Genomic DNA, 23213 nt, shown 5'->3' with positions numbered 1-23213 from the left:
ACTAGAGTCAAATCTCAGCTCTACCACTTAACCAGCTTCTTCAGTAATGAGAAAAATAATATGTACTTCAGAGTAGGGAGGGCTATTGAAATCTACTTCATGGCTACAGCATTTTGGGCAGTGGCCAAATATTATCATTAACCGGAGATAGCATGTCCCAGAGTATAACTATACAAAGGCCCTAAGATGGGAAGGAATCTTGGATGTTTATGAAAAAAAAAGGTGCCATGATCCTATCACTTAGTGAATGGGAGGGAAAGTGCAGGAGAAATAGGTAGGGGACAGATGAGTAAGGTCTTATTGACCAAAATAATTCATAAATTAAATGTTGTCAGGGCAATGGGATGCCATTAGTTAGAGGGGTTTTCACAACGGTATTGCATGATCTGATTTGTATTTCCAAAAACTTTTTGGCTATAGAATAAAGAATGAATATTAGATGGTCTTGCAATTCACTTTGAAGATAGTCCTGAAAAGTCTTACCAATGGATTGGAAAGTGGAGGGAGAAGAGGCTGCATGTGTTGCTGTTGCTTTGGTCTATATGAATGTGATCAGCATGATTGATAGAAACAATTGATGATGAATTTAAAATATCACCTTTGTCAGGCAACACAGCCTGAAAAGTGGGAGAACATTTTGTGAGTTATAATATACCTTCTTTGATAAATTAGTTTCAAGTTAAAAGAATTAGCATCTTCTATAAAACAATTATAAATGTAAAACCTATTGGTTCAGTGATCAAATAATAAAATGCAAGTAAAATTATCAGCTACTGAAAGATTTCTTTCATTTAAAAAATAAAAGCTCACAACATTAAATAGATATAGTCAACTCAGAAACATGGGCAGGCAGGATGTAGGCATTGTTTGACAGGGCAATTACATCCAGCATTGGTTAAGAGAAGATACTGTGTGTATCTAGCCTGTCCAGAGTGAACCTGTTGCTGTTAGGCAGCTGTAGATTCTTCTAATCTCACCCATCTCTCCTAATGTTGCCATAAGCAGCCTTCTGAACTTTCATTTCTCTAGTAGGTTGTCTAGTTAGAAAAAATACTTGTATTAAAATTAACTCCATGATAAATCTCTCACTTTAGAGTTTAACCAACATGAGAAAGTTTTCCCAATACATGGTCACCTGTGATTAAGGTGTATATTAAGGAATAAGATCTGCAGAACCAGAAGACTAAACTTCAGAGTAGAGAAAACTAATAGAAGCACTGAGACTTTTTCTGATCAATCTAACATTTTCATTCCCACATTATCAAGGATAAAATATTCAACCAGATGAATGAGGGGCACTTCTGTGTGTTCTGAAATCTGTCCCTTGGTATTTCTAGCTTTCGTAACAGAAGAGCAGATAGCAGTAATATCCAGTTTTTAGTGTACAATTGAAAAAAAATTGATAGATCCCTTATTTTTGTTCATCTAGTCTTCCCTGAATTTCTGCGGTAGCCTCTTAGCATGTCAGTTTCCACACCATTCTTAAGATTGGCAGGGTGAGCTTTAAAAATGCAAATCACTCCCCAACTTAAAACCCTTCTAGTTTATATGAAATAAAATCCAACCGCCGCTTAACATGACCAACAAATTATCACAACCCTCTCTACAACTTCATCTCCTACATTCCCCCCCCCCTGCCTTGCTCTCTCACCTTTAGCCTCCTCTCACATATTGGAAGAGGGGAACATCCCTTCTAGAGGCTTTGTATTGCTGTTTGCACTTCCTGGATCATCACACCCAAGGACTGCATATGGCTCACCTCTCTTGAGGTTCAACTCAAATATCACCTCTTTGGGGTTGCTTTCCTTGGCCCTTTCAAGCCAAATCAATATTTTTCTCCCTTCATCTTCTTTCCATCACAGCATCTGCTTCATATTGTTCAAGACAATTGTACTATGTGAAATTATTTATTGATTATCTCCTGATCAGACTGTAAATTCAAGAACAACAGGGAGCAAAATATTGTTCATCACTGTGACTCCAATGCTTGATACAAAATAGACATTCACTAAAATAGGTATTATGTGAAGAATAGTTTCTCAACTTATACCCCTGTCAGAAACTAATGGGTGAGATATTTGACTGTGCCTTAGTTTTTACAACTTCAATTATAATGGAAGCATTTATCATCTAACTCACTTTTGGAGAAAAAGTATCTTCATATCTGGAAATATTACTCCTAAATAATATAATACTGTGAAATAAACAGGTATATAGGAAGCATGGTAGGTATACAATGAAAATGTGCCTTATTATCAGGTAAAATTCTGGATTTCTTTTTTAAATTGATTTTATTACCTTTGGTTTTTCTAGAAAGTGACTGAGATATACCAGTTCAAATTCAAATATACAAAAGAAGGAGCCACTATGGATTTTGACAGGTAGAATCTAATTATTTAATGAACCTGATAAAATATATAGAAGTGAGATAAACATAAATTTTTATAAGCCAGAAAAAAAGTTTTATACTTTTTTATCATTTTTCCATAACTCCCATAAAACTTCACTATTATAAAAATGAACTGTAATAATAAAATTTCTGAAATCCATGGATTTATTTGATGAGAGTAGAGGACATGATAAGCATCACCATTATATTAACAAGGCTGTCTGCAAAATGTTGATTGAAGAACTCCATAAGGCCCTGTCTAGCTACTAACCCAATGTTTCTCAATTGCTATATTGAGATATTGATCTTTTACACATTCTATATAGTCAGTTGGGGCCAGGGTTAGATAAAAAACCCTGGACTGTTTGCCTACCTGCATAACTTTTGTCATCTGCCTACCCCACCGTGATGGACAAATAGCATTTTCTATGTGCTTCACTGTATGGAAAAGACTGGAAAACACCTTATTGTCCTATCAAATCTAAAACTCCAAGTTTTAAATACATTTAGTGCATTAAATAGCACACTAGTGGATTAAATAGTAGTTCAGAAGGGCCCAATGCAGATGAAGATGTTTGTTGAGGAGAAATATTTATTCTTCTTTCAGTAGTTTTTTGGCTTCAGATTAGCCAGGAGGTAGATAGAGCTAAAGATTTACTGATACAATCTAAATGGAAGATGCAAATGATAGTGAAAAGCCCCGGGTAGTAGAGTGCTCCAAGTAAGGGAGATGGATATCTCCGACAGGAATGAATTTAAGAGAAATGTAGCAGAATTCTCCCTTTTCCCTATTATTAGCTCTCTGGGGCTTGCTGATTTCTCTCTAATACTCACTTCCTTAATTATTCTCTCATTTATAAAACTTTTAGGCAATATTCAAATGTGAGAACAAAGTTCCAAAAATGAGAGTTAAAATTTTAATCATCACTAGCTAACGTTTGTATAGCACTTTACAGATTATATTCACATTTACACGTATTTTCTCACATAAAGCTGTTGTTTTTACTCTCTAAAACTCAAATATAAGTATCCCTGGTAACCAGATTAATCTCTTTGGTTATAAAGACACATATGCCAAGAGGTAAGCAGTAAAATAAAAATGGCCAAATCTTGCAGATATTAGGGAGGCCAGAAAATAATACATATTAGAATTTCCTAGAAGCCAAAAAGTAGTATTTGTTTACATCAGAGTTTTGAATGATTTTACTGATGAATCCTGGAGGATCCCCTGGGCCACCTGGCTGTAGCCCTTCACTCAGGTTAGCTTGTTTAAATTGGTTAAATTCTGGCAGACAAAGCTAAGTTGTTTGAAATTGATAGAAAAGCTTAATAAAGGTTTGCTTTATGAATTTACACTGCCTCTAAAGATCAGTTAGGGGAAAACTCAATAGTTCAATTACTTAGGATTATTTTTCAACACTGTGCAATTATACTAATAATCATAGCTCTTCCCCCAAAACTACTCAAATATGAGACTAATTGGAGAAGAAAATTTCAGAGAGAAAAATGTTTAGAATTGGAAGGTAATTTAGTCCAACTTGTTCATTCATATTCACTGAATGAAAGATATTGATGAAAGTTACAGTCACTTGCTGCTTAGTGAGCGACAAACAGTTCTCCTAAGTCTGTGCAGAGTCTGTGGGGTTATAGGAGAAGACTTCTTTGAAAAGATGACACATTGTATTAGGGTTTAGAAGAGAAATAGAAAAGCACAATACAGGTGGAATGAACAGCAAATGCACATGGTTGAGAGGAAATTGGACAGTAGTTGCTGGTGAGAGTAGAGAAGAGTATGAATGGACATTAAATGGACATTAAATGGACATCCTTTATTTGATTGAAAGTTTATTAATTTAATGGAGGCATTTTAAGCATTAATGTGATATGAGCATATTTTTCTATTAGGGTTATTATTTTGTCTGTGGTATGCAAAATGGTTTGCAATGTGTAAATGAAGGAAAGAGGAAGAATAGTTAAGATTCCCAGTGGGGTAATCCCTGCAAGTGTGAGGATGGGATGCCTTTGAGAGATAACCAGATGGTAGATACAGAGCTAGTAGCTGATTTTATGGTTAGGAAGTTGTAGAAATGTCTGTAAGCTTATCTTACAAACGACATAACCAATAAAGTGTATCTAAATGATTTGACTGAAGACATTCAGCTAGTTAACAGCAGAGATGATATTAGATGCCAGGCTACCTAATTCCAAATCCAGTGTTCTCATTATTATGACATGTGGTTATTTGTAATAAGCAAATTTTAAAAAAATAAGGTCATATTTCAAATGCTTTATGTGAACATATTATTTAGAAGTCCTTTGTATATTCATTGAAATTGTATAATTATTCCTTTAATTTATACTCTAAAAATTGTCTCCAAAATGTCTAGATGTTTATACTTATTTGATCATATACTCAAAAGTTGTGTTCTTTTGGGAATATATTGTCAGTATTGCATATGATTGAAAAATATGCCTTTTTTTCTATGTGATTATAGCAGTAGTACAAGCTTTGAAAGTGGAACAAATAGTAAAGATATTAAGAAAGCCAGTGTACTACTCATTTGTAAATTATATATACTGATGCAGATCCTTGGACCCCTTCCTAACGATGTTATACTTACTATGAAACTCCATTACTACAATTCAGGTAGGTGTAGACCTTTATTCAAATTCTTCTTAAGTACTAAACTAATATTTTATGTAAATAGAAGGATTTTACAAACATCTGAAAGATACATGTTGCTATACTTAAAATATTTTTCTGGCTTCTATTGAAACTAAGTTTCATGGCTTTTTGCCCTTTTCATTTTGCAGTGTCTCCACATGATTACCAACCGCCTGGTTTTAAAGAAGGAGTGAACTCACACTTCTTGCTGTTTGATGGCGAACCTGTCAATCTGCAAGTGGGATTGGTCTCCACAGGCTTTCACAGCATGAAAATAAAAGTCACTATGGAGGCAGCCAGAGTATCTGATTTAGAGAACAATCTGTTTCAGGAGAATAATACTACTGAAATTGCCCATCAGGGTCTAGACTGTGATGATGAAGGAGTACAAAAATCAAGTAAGGCCAAGTTTTAGTGAGTCTCCAATTCTTCAGTTAAATACAACTGACATTTTTCACTTTGCAAACAGGTCATGTCACAGTAACAACAGTCCAGTGGAGCATGCCAGGTATAAAAACTGAAACAAAACAAGTTTTGACATCAAAGATTTTTTATTCTAAAAAAGTACAGTCCTAGCCAGGACATGTGAGGTGAATCATAGCTGTAATCCCAGCAGCTATGGAGGCTGAGGCAGGAGAATCACATGTTCAAAGCCAGCCACAGCAACTTAGCAAGGTCCTAAGCAATTCAATGAGACAGACCCTATCTCTAAATAAAAAACAAAACAAAAAAATTGCTGGGGATATGGCTCAGTGGTTAATCACCCCTGGGTTTAATCACTAGTACCAAAAAAAAAAAAAAGTCCGGGCCTTAAGAAATAAATATGTTTTTAGATGAAATTGCCTATTGCCCATGATTAGGAGAAAAATATTTCCCAATATATTTCTGATTTTAATAAGTGATATATTTTTAGGACTTACAAATATTTTAGGTGTCTATTATATCAAATACAAGTACAAATCAGCTCTTGATTTTCTGGAATAATCAAGTGGGAAGGAGCCAAGAAAGAAAGTTTGTGGATTAACCCAAATCAGAGTGAAAACAAAATGTCAGCACTCATTTATGTGGAGAGACAAGCTTTGGGGCTAGATCACTGGGGAAAACCAGGGAGCTGATGGGTTTGAAGCCAAAGGAGCTGAACAGGCAGGGCTCTGAGCCCCTTATCTTGCATTTTGCATAGAGACTTTAGAGTTGGGTACTGCTAGGACTCCACTGTACCCTAGGTAAATCTATACTGTTGGCTTACTGTTTACTGGCTGCTAACTGTAGGCTGACATTGTATTAAAAGTGTTCTGAGACAAACACATTTTTAAAATCTTCTCAGCAGACATTTTAAGATTAGGATAGTAACTTATTTGACTGAGATAATCTGAGTCATACTTACAGAAGATGACTACTAGGTAATTTCTGAAGGTTCTTTCCATATCTTTAACTCAGTGATATATTTACTGCATGGAAAACAAACCCAGTCTTACTTGAATTAATATAAATAATACAACCAAACTAACAACAAGGTTGTTTTGTTTTGTTTTCATTTTTAGTATCTTCACAATATCAGTCATGAAAAAGGCTTTAGGATTTTGGTACAGTTTTCTTCTCTGATTCTACTCAAGGAAGATATAGCTAACATAGAAAGGCTAAGAAAAAAACAAATGAAGGTTAATAAAAGAATGAACAGATTTCAAATGGATTTTTATACTTAAAAAATTAAAAATTTCTTGTTTGCCAAATAAGATTTAAGTAAGACAGCCTGGAGAAGTATATTTTAAGTAATAGATTAAATGAGGCAGGTGATGACATTTTCCAAGTATATATTTAACAGAAATTATATGTACAAAGATATGGCTTTCATGGTAAACTTATATTTGATATTAGTTTCTCTCTCAACCAGCCAGTCATATGAGAGAATGCAAATATACTGAAGTGCTACTGACACTTTTTCTACTAAAGATTCCTATTGTTTTACTTCATGGAAAATACAAAAGTTTATACACATGTGTACATATGTAGAACTTTAACATTATTGCTTTTAAAAATTACTGTATTTTGAAACATATAATTCATCAAAGAGAGTATACAAAAGTTATCTGTACCATTTAAAGAATAATGAAAACATTCATATACCCACACAGGCCAAGGATTTTAGGTTGCCAGCTGTCTGTATTCTCCAGGTGGACCCTTTCTTAGTGTTGTACAGGAACGATTTCCATTTAGGAAATATATGAGAATCCCCCCTCCCATGGATGGTTTTCAAAGTGAATTCCCCTGACCAGTGGTATCAGCATCACCTGGGGACTTGTTAGATATGCAGATTCTCAAGTCTCAACTAGACTTAGAAACTCCAGGGGTAGGGTCCAGCAATCTGTGTTGTAACAAGCCATCCTGGTGATTCTGATGCATGCTCCAATTTGAGGATCATGGTCCTAGATTCAAGACCACATGATTTATAAAAGCACAAAATGTGGACACTATAAACTCTGAAAGAGGACTCTTCTAATGAGAGAAAAATCATGCTTGTAAATTTAACCATGTTTTGACATATAATTGCAGCACATTCCAGAATCCCCAGCACCATGTAAACAACCTACTAGAACTAGTTGTATCTATCTATGCCTCATCATTTTGGTGGTAGTTACACTGGTTACATAGAGAGGGCTCCCCCCACCCAGTTCTTCTAGAAAAACTTGGGTAGAGATTAAATTTGAAAATTAAAGAAAATAAGGAAAAGGAAAAAAAAGTGCTGTCATACTAGCCTGGGGCACTAATGAGTCAGAATGCCAGTTCTGCCCTGGTGAAGACAGATATTTAGATGGTGGCCCAGTGTGAAACTGAGTAAGAAATCAGCAGGAAATATTTTCTACTTAACAGATCAGAAGGGTGACAAACACAGTAGCACTGTTCCAAAAAGCAACATCATGGTAGATATTATGGGTCAAACTTTCCTCCCCAAAAAGTTGTGACTTGTAGCATTCTCATGCCACAAAAAGTGTTCATTTACTTAAAATGTGGATGATAAGTTCATTAGATAATTTCTATTTTAGGTATGTTAGTTACCTTTAAAAAAATTGCTGCCTACCAAATCACCCCCAAATTCACTTGCTTACAGTAATAAGCACATTCTCTTGTCTGTGAGAAGACTAGAGTTTACTGGGCCTGGCTGCAGGAATTGATCAGGCTTGGTTCTGATCTACATGTCTCTCATTCTTCTTGGGATTGTGGTTGACTGGAACATAGTCATTTCATAGCAAAAAAAGCACGTGCATAAGAAAGTAAGCTACCCTCCAAGCATAGGTCAAATTTGGGCATACATCTTTTTACTAACATCTCAATGGTCAAAATAAGTCATGTGGCCAAATCCAAAGTCAAAAGGGTGGACAGATATCTTCTTCCTAGCAAGAGACCACTGCAAGGGTGGGAATGCACAACATTAGACAAGAGATTGAACAATTGAGGTCAATCATTTAATCACCTAGGATGGCTTATCTCCAGGTCAGAGGTTCTCAAGCTTGACTGCACACTGGAATCACCTGGGGAGCTTTAGAAAGTGCTGATGCCTGGGTTCCACCCCCAGCAATTCTGGTTTAATTGGTTTGGGGTGCAGCTCAGGCTGGATGTAGTAAAAGCTCCCCAGGCAATTCTAATGAGCAGCCAAGTCTGAGAATCACTGTTGTTCAACAAACTGCTGTTGATTAAACAAAGATATTTTTGACCACTGCTTTGGGAGGACCCTTTCTTATTCATTTTGGATCTCCTCATCCTTTAAGACCTTTTACAATTAAAACACATTACTGTGTCAGATGCAATTTCAGTTCCCTCCAGTGAGCAACCTCAGGTCAGATTCACAAAGAGGTGTTGTGAGAGAGTTTCTTAGCATTGAATTCTAATGAATTGATGATTTTTTGTTATGTATCTATTTTTAAAGTGAAAATACTGATGTGGGTGTGTTGTTAGCTGTCTACACCAGAGAAGCTATGTAGAAGTAGAAAGAATCCTGCTGTATGGTTGGAAGGTTAGATATGTCTTCTGAAGGTACAGGCACTTACACAGATCAAGCATTTCATTTATTATTTTGCATTTTGCTTATTTTTATATATTTTGTATGTATGTATCTTGGGAATGATTTCCTCTGTGGGGGGCATTCAAATTTCCAGGTAATACATGTAAGTTATAAATGACCACAAAACTTATAACTGTTTTTGAGGACCATATGAAGAACTCTTCTAAAGTGGTGGTTTTTTGCCATGTATTTTGGAAAAGAGATATCTGGGGCTTATTAAAAACCAGGGCCCTCATCATTTGTACCCAGCAGAGTTTTTGCCACTTAAAAATCTCTGCATATTTTTTCCTTAAAATTCTCATTTCATGTATTCTGTCACCAATTTTGTCTCATAGTTTTCAGTTTGGGGTCTTTTAAAACATTTTTATGGCAGTGTGAAGACAAAAATATTGCATCATATCCCCTTAAAATTTTTTTTTCTGTGTTAAGAAACAATATTTAAGGATCAACCTAAGTTTTAGAAAATCCTTTTGTATCATTCATGGATCTTCCAGATACAGTGTTCAAGCAAAACATCCTCCCACAATTTCCTGATATGTTGTCTGGCTCATGGACAAGCTCATTTGTTGAAAAAAGAAGATAAATCATCAGTTTGCACATTATTTCTCCCATCAATTGATTGCTGGCTGTCAGGATGCTTGAGGTTTTGAGTAACCAATCAAATTATTAATTTTTAGATGAAATTGCATAATGCTGTGGCTAATTATCAATGCTTATGCAGATCTTGGGGGAGCTCTAGGCAGAGCAACAAAATTGTCACTGTCTAAGATGATAAAAAAGATACATCCGCCCTGTACATGAGTCACTGGAAACATATTGGATACATTTATCAGGGTAGGAAGCACTATAGAGTCAATAACATTTCAGTTTGACACTTACTTCATATCCAAAAGTTAGATCCACAACTATTTTCTTCCCAGCTATATGTTGTCATAATAAAGAAAATAAAGCCTTGGGTCACACAGCTGTTACCCTTAACATTTATGCCATGATGATATGATCAAAAAGGATGCAGTCATGTATCATCATCACTCAGCAACCACCTTTTCATTACAGGGTGTCAAAGGCAGGAGTCCTAGAACTGCAGCCAAGAAGTTGTGTGGCTTTGGATAAGTTACTGAACATCTCTGGGGTTAATTTTTTGCATGCATTGGATAGATTAGATATACAAGACCCTTCTGCCATTCCATTTCATTGCCTAAAGAATACTTGGTGCTACAGAACACATAGTGTTGAAGGGAGCTGTGTTAGAAAAGATAGATAAAAGGAGGTGTTCACTTTGGAAGATGTTATGGTGGAATGGTCACAAGGTGAGAAAATTTATTAGAAGTAACACTGTGGACTCAGAATAGGCTGAGTCCTTCACAAAGGATCGGGAGGAAACCAAGTAAAATCAGTGAGGACTTGGTCAAAGTCATTTACATGGTGGCCAAATGAAATAAGGAACTGAAACTACCAACTCTCCATTAGCACCATTTCCTCTCCTCAAGCTGCTCCACTGCCCAAGTTTAGCAGTGCTGAGCTTTATAAGCAGCTTTTCCATTTGAGGACAAAAAGATCATTTTAAATGACATTTGTTTAAGCCTTAGCAAAAAGATCTTTGACAGTAGACAGAAGTTATAGGTTGGGACACAGAATCATCCTAATGACTGTGAACCTGGTGTGGCCAATTTTAAGTTCATTGTCATCTATGCCATAACCTTGTGATTGTACAAGGTCAGCAGTTAGTCTCAGACTTAACCATCTGGCTGGACTGGAGTTAATCTGGTTGTAGTGACTTGGTCCATTTGGACATATGGTGCCACTATTCAACCTCAGGGATGCCCCGGCACAGTTTCCAGAAGAGACAAGGTTGGGAATTGGAGTCTTCACTTTTATGCTTCCCAGACTGCAGCCTCAGGGGAAGCATAATGCTAGGGCTGTTACTAAGATTATCACAAGTAATCCTCAATGCTAGGAACTGTGTTTTGTTTTGTTTTGGGTTTTGGTTTTATTTTTTTTAACAAAGAAACTTAGTCCAGGTGTATTAGGCAGTCTGACCAAAGCTCCATGGTTAATATTCAACAAATGTAGGCACTCAACACAGGTCTAATTCCAGCGTCCATGTTCTTCACACAACACATTTTCTCTCAAATGCAAATAGCAGTAAAATGAAAAACAAAAAATAAGGCTGAAATCTCAGGCTAGGGAAAACAAAGAAGGAAATAGATGAAAGAATGGGTAGGTGGAATAAACAGTAATTTAAAAGTTTCAGTCCAAATTCCAGTCTTTCTTCTTGATGATCATCCCATTCTCACATTAGATATTATTACACAACTAACTGCTACTGAGTGTTCATGCTTCAAGTGCTTTAAACATTTTCTGCATGTTACACACATGCCCACATGCCAATGCACTGAGACAGCTTCTGTTTTAACTCCCATGTTATGGTTGTGGAAATGGAGAAACAGGGAGAAGATGAGGAATGTTTCTAAGATATTACAATTCATGGGGGCAGAGCCATATGACAACACCCCTTCTTCCAATTTTTGACTGACACCCAGCCTACATTTGACCACTCTGTTCATCTGCTGGAACTGTCTGGAGCTCCCAGGTAAGACACTTATTTCAGCTGCTTCATCAATCAAACAAGAAGCCCAGACTGGAGGATTCGAGGAGTCCTTTCCAAACCTAATATTTGCTCTATCTATGCATGAGAATAAGACTTAGAAAGACCAGCATGGGAAAGGGGAGGAAGAAGAAAGAGCAATAGTGGGGGGGGGAGCATACCTCCTTCCCTACAAGGTCCAATCTGATGCTGTTCCTGACCAACTCTGCTTCTGTCCAGGAGGAGGTCTTCCACACCTCAGTGAGCAGGACTCTCTCAAAGCAAAGGTCCTGGCCTTTCAGGGGTCTGGGAGGTCTAAAAAGTGGGAAGTTCAAGCATTGTGTTCTGGGGGTAGGGCATGACAAACTAGACCAAAGTTCAGGTATTGATCCAGCCACCTCTGTGACCCCCAGATGAGTCAGTTCCTAATGATCAGCTCAGCATTACAAAGTTTTCCCCTGTCCTTATAGGCAGTGATCCCATCGAAAGAATAAGCCTCTCTCCTCTCCTGTACTTCTCCACTGAACTCTGAAGCTTTTACAGTAAGGGCTCTTCTCGGTTAAGGCACAGAAGATCACCACAATTAAACTGTGACTTTTATGAGAGAGGAAGTACATTAAGTGCATATATACCATCAACCCTTCAGCAGTCACTCATTCATTTATTCATGCAATTATATGGTCACTCCCTCCATCTACAGCTTTTTTAGAGCATTATAAAAGTCATATTATTTACCATTTATTGTGTGTCAAGAAAATGCCAGGGATTTGACTAGGATCTAGGGATAAGGACGTGGCACCCTAGAGTTCTCGCTTAAATTGGCAGAAGGTATGGGTAGAAGGGTGGTATGGGGATGTGACAGAAGCTATATACTAGAATTTATGTATTGGTGTGGCCCCATCCATCCGACCCATCATCCATCAGGATTCATCTGTCAGCAAACCGTGTTATGGATAGGACAAGGGTTTTCAATCTCAGGATATGAGTTCAGATGGACAATTCTGTTACTCCTGGCAAGTTTTTCTCTTCACAGGGTTGTTGTAATCCTGTTCAAGGAACAGAAAATCCAACTTAAAATGCCTAAGTGAGATGGAAATTTTGTCATACACAAGAGGTACTATATAAAGTAAGATGGGACTGGCTGATCTTGTAGCTTGATGGTACTAACAAAGGCCTCTCCCATCTCTACTCCTTGGCCTCAAAATATCAGCTTGGGCCTCATGCTACCTCCCTCATGGTGCAATATGGTTGTGGCTGTTGTATATGTCATGCACATCAGAAAAAGACTATCTTGTCCTTGACTAATTTTTGGAGAAAGAGAAAAATTCCCAGAAACCCATTAATGGGTTTTCATGTATGTTTGTTGGCCAGAACTAAGTTCATGTATGTTTGTTGGCCAGAACTAAGTCCTAACTCAATCACTTAAAAAGAGATTTGTAACATCAACTCTGGTTTAAACAAACTGAAATTTTTTTCCTTAACAGTTAGAAGGTCACTTTCTCTGAGGGGCTGAGTACCTAAGCACAAGGGCACCAGTTACTAAGTCAAGACCTTCAATCACTCAGTTGCAAATAGGGGAAGTAATCATCATTCCTCCTTTGCAGGACTGTTGTATGAAAAACGTGTAGCATTATTTTGTAAACTTACAAAAAGAAACTTACAAAGAAACCAAATAACCCAATTAATAAATGGACAAATGAACTAAGCAAACACTTCTCAAAAGAAGAAATACAAATGGCTAACAAATATATGAAAAAAGTTCAACATCATTAGCAATTAGGGCAATGCAAATCAAAACTATACTGTTATTTCCCCTCACTCCAGTTAGAATTGCAGCTATCAAGAAGGCTAACACTGGGCTGGGGATGTGGCTCAAGCGGTAGTGTGCTTGCCTGGTATGCATGCAGCCTGGGTTCAATCCTCAGCACCAGATGTTGTGTCCACAGAAAACTAAAAAATAAATATTAAAATTCTCTCTCTCTCTTTAAAAAAAAGGCTAACACTAATAAATGCTGGACAGGATGTGGAGAAAGAGGAACATTTTTACACTGTTGGTGGGATTGTAAATTAGTACAACTACTGTGGAAATCAGTATGGCAGTTTCTACAAAGACTAAGCAAGGAACCACTATATGATTCAGCTATACCCCATCTCAGTATTTATCCTAAAGTATTATAGTCATCATACTCCAGTGATACATGCATACTCCTGGTTATAGCAGCACAATTTAACTGCCAAAATATGGAACCAGCCTAGGCATCCATCAATGGATGAATGAATAAAGAAAATGCAACACACACACACACACACACACACACACACACACACACACAAAATGGAGTTTTATTCTGCCATAAAGAAGAATGAAATTGTGTCATTTGCAGGAAAATGTATGGAACTTGAGAACTTTTTGTTAAGGTAAATAAGACAAACTCAGAAAGTCAAGGGTTATGTGTTTTCTCTCATGTATGGAAGCTAGAGAGGAAAAAGGAAAAGAAATTATGAAGAGATTTCATGAAAATCAAAGGGAGATCAGTAAAATATGGGAGAGGGACCAGGGGGAGGAAGGAGAGGAGGGAAAGGGGAAATATTAGAGAATGATATTGGCCAAATTATATTGTTAGAGTCCATTCATGTAAAAATATATAATAATGAATCTCACCATTATGTACAACTATAATGCACCAATAAAAATATGGGAAGAAAATACTTTAGGGAAATAAAAACGCGTATAGATGTAAGGTACTATTATCCTATTAAGTAGAGGCTCTCAGATTGAATAAGGGTCCAAGTCACTTGGAGAACTTGTTAAACAGATTGCTGAACCTCAAAGTTTCTCATTCAATGGGGCTGAGTGGGGTCTGAGAATTTTCTTATCTAATGAGTCCCCAGGTGCTTCTCCTGCAGGTGGACAAAGACCAAACCTTGAGAATCTCTGTTGCAGACCATGAGTTTCTTATCTGTATATCTCTAGCTCTTCAGCGTCTGGCACAGTTATGGTTTCGATATGAGGTGTCTCTGAAAGAGCTCATGTATAAGACAATGTAGCAGTGTTCAGAGGTGGAAAAATTGGATTATGAGAGCCATAACCTCATCAATAGATTAATCCATTTGATGGATTAATAGTTTGATTGGACTAACAGATGCTGACTGTAGACAGAAAGTGAGGGGATGGCTGGAGGAAGTAGCTCCTTGGGGGTATGTCCTTGGGAACTTTATCTTGTCCCTGGTTCTTCTCTTTGTCTGCTTCCTAGATGCCATGAACTAAGAAGCTTTTCTCCACCACAATTTCCCCCATGATTCTTCACCTTGCCTCAGGCCCAGAGCAGTCACAGGACCATGGATTGAACTTCTGAAACTCTGAACCCTAAATAAACCTTTGCTCCTCTAAGTTGTTCTTGTCAGGTGTTTTGTTCATAGTGATGCAAAGCTGGCTAACACAGACACACATAGAAGATGGTAAATAATAAGAGGAGCTAATATTTATTCTATGCTCAGCAACTCATGGAACTATTTACATGGATTATTTCATTTAATCTTTAACATTGTGAAGGAGATCATATTAGTACCTCTCTTTTCAGAATGGTAAAGTGAGGTATAAAGTGGAAGATTCATAAATAATGGAGCCAGGATTTAAACTCAGTTCCATCTAAACCAGAGACCTTTGCAATCAACTAAAACTGTATTTTGGATATAAGTGGTTGTTAATTGTTGAATGAATTAATTAGCTAATAAATGTAGGACCTTAACAGAAGGAAAAAAATAATAGATATATGTTGAAGTGAGAGGGAAAAGACAGGGCTAAATCGTGGGCAAATTTCATAGGAATTTGATCTAGGAAAAGTCCTTGACATTGGGATCCTGAGCAGAAAAGTAACAGGCAATAGACCAAGCCTCCTAGGGAGTGAAGATCCCCAGGAGAAGTGGAGAGGAGAAAAGGCTTCCACCCAGGGGCTTAGTTCTCCTCCCTCACTAATTGACCTTGGCTTCTCTTCCACTGACACAGCAGACCAGTATGGATGTGGGAACATAAGCACAATGAGGAGACCTTGTTGTCCCCATTCTCCACCTTAAGCTGTCCGTTCATTACAGGAAGAGTTCTGAGCACACATCCCCAGACATGAAGAAAGGCTCCTTACAGATGTGCACTCCCTCTCTCAGTCACCAGGGTACCATTTGGTAAATTGCTGCTGCAAAGCACTGAATGGTACCCTGGTGGCCTCACAGACGGATTGTATCCCTAAAAGCACTTAATTTATCTCTGGGGGGAATTTATACCCTGGTAAAATCTGGTTAAATGCATAAATGAATCTTCTAACCAGCCAAGATTGAAGATATAGTAAAATCATAAAGCCAGAAGCTCTTCCTGAGAGCAACAGGTCCGTCCCCTCTCCTGGCATGCACACACCAGTCTCAGACAGGTGAGTTCAACTGGGAATCAGGAAGGAGGTTCCATCTGCCATCCACCCTTTGGCCTTTGGAATATTTTGCTCTTCTCACTTCAATTCCATAAGCAATAATTTGGGCTTATTTTAACCTTCTCAGATCCCAGAGGAGATGGAGGATGGTTGACTTATATCATCCTCTGAGTCACAAATTTAGCTTACTAAGAGTCCTTAAGCTTCTAGTGGGGTCTAAAGCTTTAGGGATTAATCCCCAGCTTTAATGACCTTCCTGTTAATTCCTCTATGTAAAATTAAAATACTAAGAATCACTCCATTGGATATTCCCAGTAGTGCCTCCATCAGGATAGACTATGTTCCTTCCCAATAATAGCTCACAACAACAAAGGCTTGTGTGTTGCTCACAGTATTGTTCACTGCCAGTCAGCAACAGGGCTCTGCCCTTTACAGTCACATTTGGAACACTGCTAGCCACTGAACCAGGGGGAAATTATATGTGTGCTTCCATTCTGCTTGGAAGTGACGCTTGTCACTTCTTCCCACATTGCATGGGTCACAGTAATTTCCATGGACTCACCTAACTCAAAGGGGCAGGAAGGAAAATACCAACATGTCCTTAGACAGGAACATGGGCAATACTTGGTAAATCAATACTAATGATGAGCAAAAGAAGCATTCTTGTGTGGGAACTTCTTTGGAAAGGCATTTTCTGTCATGTACCTGGAAGTCCCTGGAGGAATGTGCAGTGTAGGTGTGAATGTATGATGCAATAGGAAAGTTAATCCACAGTTCTCTCTTTTGATAATGTGTGCAATTTGGATTTCCATTTATTCCAAAAAATTAATAATCCCATCTCATGTGGGAGTAACCATTCAAGAGGCAATAGAGGCAAAGGGAGATTCCAACTGAAATGAGCTAGTTTTTGTTATGTGTCCAATCCTATTTTGCATGCTGAGAATACAAAATGACTAAGAAACTGTCCCTGGTCTTAAGACTAAAATTTTAGAGTCTAGGAGGTAGATAGTCAAATTAATAAATAGATTTGCTCCCAAACATGAAACCATAATAGTTAAGCACAGTGTCTCTGGAATAAATAAAAGACCTGGATTTGCAACCCTGGTCTAAACTACTCAAGTGTCCTTTTCATGGATTTTTCCATAAGTATAGCGGCTTCCATCACAATGCGAATGAGAATTAAAGTAGATAATCCCTGTAAAACATTTATGGCACATATATAGTAAATGTGATGCTTAAAAACCATTTTTTTTTTTCTACAGGAACACAGAGGGGAGCTCAGTCTGAAGTCAGTGGGTCCTACATTCTTTTTTGAAAGGTGATGGGAATTAAAGAAAACAGGTGGTTAAAGGCCATTTATCAGTTGAGGTAATCAATCCATGGTCCAGGTTTTGAATCAGAACTAGAACATAATTCGGTCGAGATCCCCACTTTGCTGCTTGTTAGTTGGGTAACCTTGGGTGAGTAATTCACCTTTCCAAGCCTCAGTCCCTGACATCTTCCTCACTAACTTGTTATGAGTATTTCATCCCAAGCCATACTTGGTCAGTTTCATTGGCAATAAACGAAAGCCTGTACTTATAGAAGGAATGGAGTTGTGAAATGCCAGTGCTTTTTGCCTACACTACTTTATTACCAAAGTCTCAGTTTTATCACAGGCAGGAGATGCTCACTGCCATTATTCCATACATAATAAGTATATGAGAAAAACAGATTCATTGGTCAGAGTTGAGGACAAGGGTAAGGAATCAAGCTGTGTGTTTGTTTTTAGTTATAGGTGGTAGGCTCCTGGGTAGCAAAGGAAGGTAACTGACTTATAGTTCTCACTAAACTTAAGAAGTTTTAGTTTGTGCCAGATGAAAATTAAATAATTAGCAAGGAATGCTCATTTCCAACATCCTCGGCCAACTGCCTATTTGTCCATAAAGATAGGCCTTTAGGGAATGGAAAAAGATGTAAGCGCAATTAAATAGGAGCATAAACCTTGCAGAGAACTGTCAGGGCAGTGCCAGAGCTTGGCTGGAATTTATTCTAGAGCACTCAGCATTCTCCATTCACGGTGCGCTCCAAGAAAAATGACATCAATATGGTTACCGGCATTTTCAGATTTATCCATTCTTACAAGTTAAATAAAAGGTGCACTTCTAAAGAGATGCCTATGAGCAAAAATTGTTATGGAGAACATTGAGGAGAAGTTACAATGTTTCCTTTAAGATTTCACACTCATAGGCAGGCCCATATCTGAAAGGTATGAAAGGAATATACTGATATATCAAAGTGCCTGAAAAATTCAGAGTCAGCACTATCATGCCCATAAGTAGAAATATAGGCCTTGTGCAAACATTATTAACTATGTTCTAGGTCCAGCATCAAGTTCTGTGAATATAATGCTGAATAGAACATAGGAACTCCCTGCAGCTCTGTATGACTCAGGATTAGGTTCAGCTCTAAACAATGGAAATTCAATCCCAAATGACAATGTTTTCCATTAGTTGGAAGTTAATTCTGCTTCTTGGGTTGTCAACTCCATGCAATCAGGGACTCAGGCTACTACTGTCCCATTGCTCTGGTCTTTTTAATACGATGCCATATAGTCGAATATGGCGACATTATCTCCATGTTAGCACTGAAGAAGCAGAGGCAAGGAAGAACACGTCTTTTCTCTTTAAGGAAATTTCACAAAATCAAGAACTTCCCAGCTCCCAGGAAGGTTAGTAATTATATAACTCTTATTCTGAGTGGTTATGTACCCAGTGAAGAATTGGGAATTCTGTTACTAAGGAGGAAGGTAAGAATTGGTACTAAAGGGTAATTAACAGCTTTGCCACAGGATTGAAAAGCTCATATTCCTCCTTTTATTTTTCTATTGTCTTATTCATAACCAAATCACTGAAGTAGCACCATTCTCCTCCAAGAGGAAGAAAAAGTGCTGGGCACTGGTGTATGATAGGAAAAATTTCTCTTATTTTTTTCTTTCAGATTAATAACAGCTGAAAATCTTGTAAGAAAACCAGGACATAAAAGATATATGAGGAATTTTAAAGATGTTCTTCTAGGAGATAATAGTCTAAACTCTTTTGGGGAAAATAAACTTAATTTTTTACCTAATGCTACATATAAAAATGAATCTCATAAAGATTAAAAATTCAAATATAAAAAGCAATGTATTCTGAAATTGAATTTAGAATTTTATATATTTCATCTAGTGGTGCTGAGAACCATAAACAGATTATACACACAATCCTATACAGGACATTATGCAGAGACAGCATGCTAGGAAATATATATACACATACATACATACATACATACATATGTGTGTATAAATGCATGTGCATATATATAAAAAGATGGTAACAATGACTTAAAATAAGAAAAAGATGAACACTCCTAATTGAAAAACAAAAAAGCAATTTACAAAACAATGTTAATTTATAGAAATTCAAACATAATTTAGTAAAAACTAACAAATGGAAAAGGGAGAGAAAAATCACAATGAAAATAATTGGGGTTATTCTGCTCCCTCTTCTAGCCAATGAGCCTATACTCTAGATTGCACTTGAAACAAAAAATGGGGACCTATCTCCTGTCTCTGTACTTAAAGGATGATGTATCTTTAAGAGTCATTTCAACTACATCTGAGTTTTTGCTTTGAGTGCCCACTTAAAAATCTAAGCACATTGTGCAGTACAATATCTCTTTACTCAGTGCCAATGATGAATTGGGGAGACAGAATTTCTCATTCACAGCTGGTGGGAAATATAAGTTGATAGGAGCTTCTTGATAGCCATTGGTGGGAGGTGTTTGAGAATTGCAGCTCAACAGGTAGGGGACAGACTGCTGACAAAGTTGGGTAAGAATTTAGTGAAGCATTACAAGTACGTAGTCTTTCTAGTTAGTCACAGTTAAACATTTCTTGTTACCTGTCTCAGTAGAGATGGGAGTGTGTAAGTCTGTGTGTCTCTAAGGGTCTTGGGGTCTTGGTGTCCCCTACTTTCCTGCCAAGTCTTCTTCAAATCTTTTCATAGCTCCTTTAAAGCAATTCTCTTAATACATAAGTATATAGTAATATTCAATATAATAATGTATGACATATATTATAATATATAATAATATATTACAGTTCTCAGTGTACACTCTGTGGTTTCTTCCTGATTGAAGTAATTCTAAGAAAAAGCATGCACAAACAGCTTTTACTAATTAAATTCAGGAATTAGCAGGAGAATCACAATGTACTGAAAAAGCTGCAACAATTTCTTCATTGGATTTATTTGAAACTCAGAATGGTTCTTTTTTTGTATTAGCACTGAAGCCCAAGTTTTGGTATCCTGGGTCCAATGGTTTTTACACAGGTCTGATTTTGTTTTCCACAATAGAGATTGATGATAATAGAGCTACAAATCAAACATGTTTTTTGCTACATGCTTGAAATTTCACACACAAAATCAGTTCTAAGTGTTCACTCTAGGGTTTTTTTTTTTGTTGTTGTTCAAAATAGCTCTAAGCACAGGCATGCAGTAACAGCATTCTATATCAGTGCTTCAGGAAATAGCAGGAAGATTCCCATGCACTGAACATGCTGTGACAATTTTATTATTTGATTTCTTTGATACTCAGAAGAATTTATCCTTTCACTAAACACACTTTGTTTTCCAATTTTGGTTTTCCAAATTAGTATAGCTGGTATGGAAAACCATTTACAGATTCTTCAAAAAACTAAAAATAGATTTACCATAAAATCCAACTAGAGCTGGGCATAGTGATTTTATCTTAATTTATTCATTGGTTAGAGAAGAAGTGATATATAAGTATGAAAATGACAAAGTGGTAGTCTTCTTCTTGGTGCCTTTTCATTTGCATCACAACCTGAAGTCAGGTCAGAAAATTTAAGTATCAAAGATGTCAGTTTTTTTCCCAAAAAGAGATTTTTCCAGTGGTTTTGATAACTTCTGTTGCTGGAAGAATTGCTTCTCTCTCAACTCAATTATAGGTACCAAAGGGGAAAATCAAGCCAACTACTGATAGAATAAATAACATTTGAGCACTTTCTGAGGCCTGACCTACCTTTGTTCACCTCAAAAATAATTCCAGGCCTAACAATTGTTTTTAGAAGTAGTTTCTCCATGTACTGAGCATCTAAAATTAGTGCCTTCTGTTCCAGGGAGTATATCCTAAAAATTTCTATAAGCAATAGAGACTGAACATGTGCAAATATATTCACATATTACAAACAGGTGGATTTGGATTTTTTGTAACTACTTCCAAAAACTTAAATTTTCAGCATTACTGTTAAAACTGTGTTAGAAATCAAAGATTCCTGTTTCATCACAGAAAATATTTACAGCACACTCTTCCTCTGGCCTGGAATATAACACAGTTGCACCAGAAGCTTAGTGCATCAGTCAAATGAAAAAGTTTCTGCACTCTGTGTCGTCTTGTCAGAATGCCTATGATAAAAATCTGAAAGATAGGGGCTGGGTTTCTGACTCAGTTATAGAGTACTTGCCTAGAACATGGGAGGCACTGGGTTTAAGCATCAGAACCACATAAAAATAAAGAAAATAAAAGTTATTTGTTTATCTATGACTAGTGAATAAATAAATAAAATGTTTATATTAAAAAATAAAAATATGGCGACTGAGGAGGACGTGGAACTGGAGTTGGAAACCGAGACCAGCGGCCCCGAACGGCCCCTGAGAAGGCACGGAAGCATGACAGTGGTGCGGCGGACCTGGAGCGGGTCACCGACTATGCGGAGGAGAAGGAGATCCAGAGTTCCAATCTGGAGACCGCTATGTCCATGATCCGAGATAGAAGGTCTCGGGAGCAGAAAGCCAAACAAGAACGGGAGAAGGAACTGGCAAAGGTCACTATCAAGAAAGAAGATCTGGAGTTGATAATGACAGAGATGGAGATTTCTTGAGCAGCAGCAGAGAGAAGCTTGCGGGAACACATGGGAAACGTGGTGGAGGCTCTTATTGCTCTGACCAACTGATATGTACTTTTTCAGGCATATTTACAGGATTAACTTATTGCAATAAAGACTTTTTTTGCAAAAAAAATACATAAAATAAATAAAAAATAAAAATCAGAAAGATAGTAGGTACCCCAGAACATATATGCATGGATATAAAGACTCAGTTGTGAAAATGCTAGTGGGAATATAAATTGTATAAAGCTATTTTTGAAAATGATATTAAGGTTCTTCAGTAAGTTGAAATAAAAATTCCACATGAGGGGCTGGGGATGTGGCTCAAGCGGTAGCGCGCTCGCCTGGCATGCGTGCGCCCCGGGTTCGATCCTCAGCACCACATACCAACAAAGATGTTGTGTCCGGCGAGAACTAAAAAATAAATATTAAAAACTCTCTCTCTCTCTCTCTCTCTCTCTCTCTCTCTCTCTCTCTCTCCCTCCCTCCCTCCCCTCTCTCACTCTCTCTTTAAAAAAAATGCCACATGATTCAGTAGTAGTAATTCTGGGTATGTATCTAAAAAAATTGGAGTAACTACATCATAGAAAACAGTACAATTATATTTTCATTGTAGTATTTTTCACAGAATCTGGTAAAAGAACTGAAGTATCTTTAAGGTAAATGATACATTGGGCATGGTGCAACCTACCTGTATTCCCAGCAGCTTGGAAGGGTGAAGCAGGGGAATCATGAATTTAGAGCCAGTCTCACAAAGGTATCAGTGAGGCACTAAGCAAATCAATGAGATATTGTCTCTAAATAAAACATAAAAAAGGAGCTGGTGATGTATCTCAGTGGTTAACTAGCTCTGATTTCAACACACAGTACAATAAATAAATAAATAAATAAATAAATAAATAAGCCCAACACATTGACCCTATGTTTTACTTTCCAAGACGCAATTTACTTGCACCCTTTCTGGATTAACTGGACAGAATGTGTCACATTCTTTAACAAACTATTATATGCAGGAGAAATGCAGTTTCAAAATAATGTTTGTAAGAGAAACACAAGTTGCACTGAAGGGGGGACTTTTGTGACCCTGTTAAAGACCAGATTCTGGAAGTCAGGAAAATAAAGCTAATTCCTACTAAGCATAAAATCTGCAAGAGTTTATGATTAAGAA

General features: G+C 37.2%; 1 pseudogene across 1 annotated transcript; it reads left to right on the top strand.

Moving 5' to 3' along the window:
• Nucleotides 1-21746: 21746 nt before the first annotated feature.
• LOC308635109 (huntingtin-interacting protein K-like) lies at nucleotides 21747-22126 on the top strand (annotated as a pseudogene). The gene has a single exon. The product of its transcript is annotated as a huntingtin-interacting protein K-like (transcript).
• The last annotated feature ends 1087 nt before the right edge of the window (nucleotides 22127-23213 follow it).

This window comes from Spermophilus citellus (assembly GCF_964194105.1).
Source record: "Spermophilus citellus genome assembly, chromosome: 16".
Lineage (NCBI taxonomy): Eukaryota > Metazoa > Chordata > Mammalia > Rodentia > Sciuridae > Spermophilus > Spermophilus citellus.
This window is presented reverse-complemented; position numbering and strand designations above follow the sequence as displayed.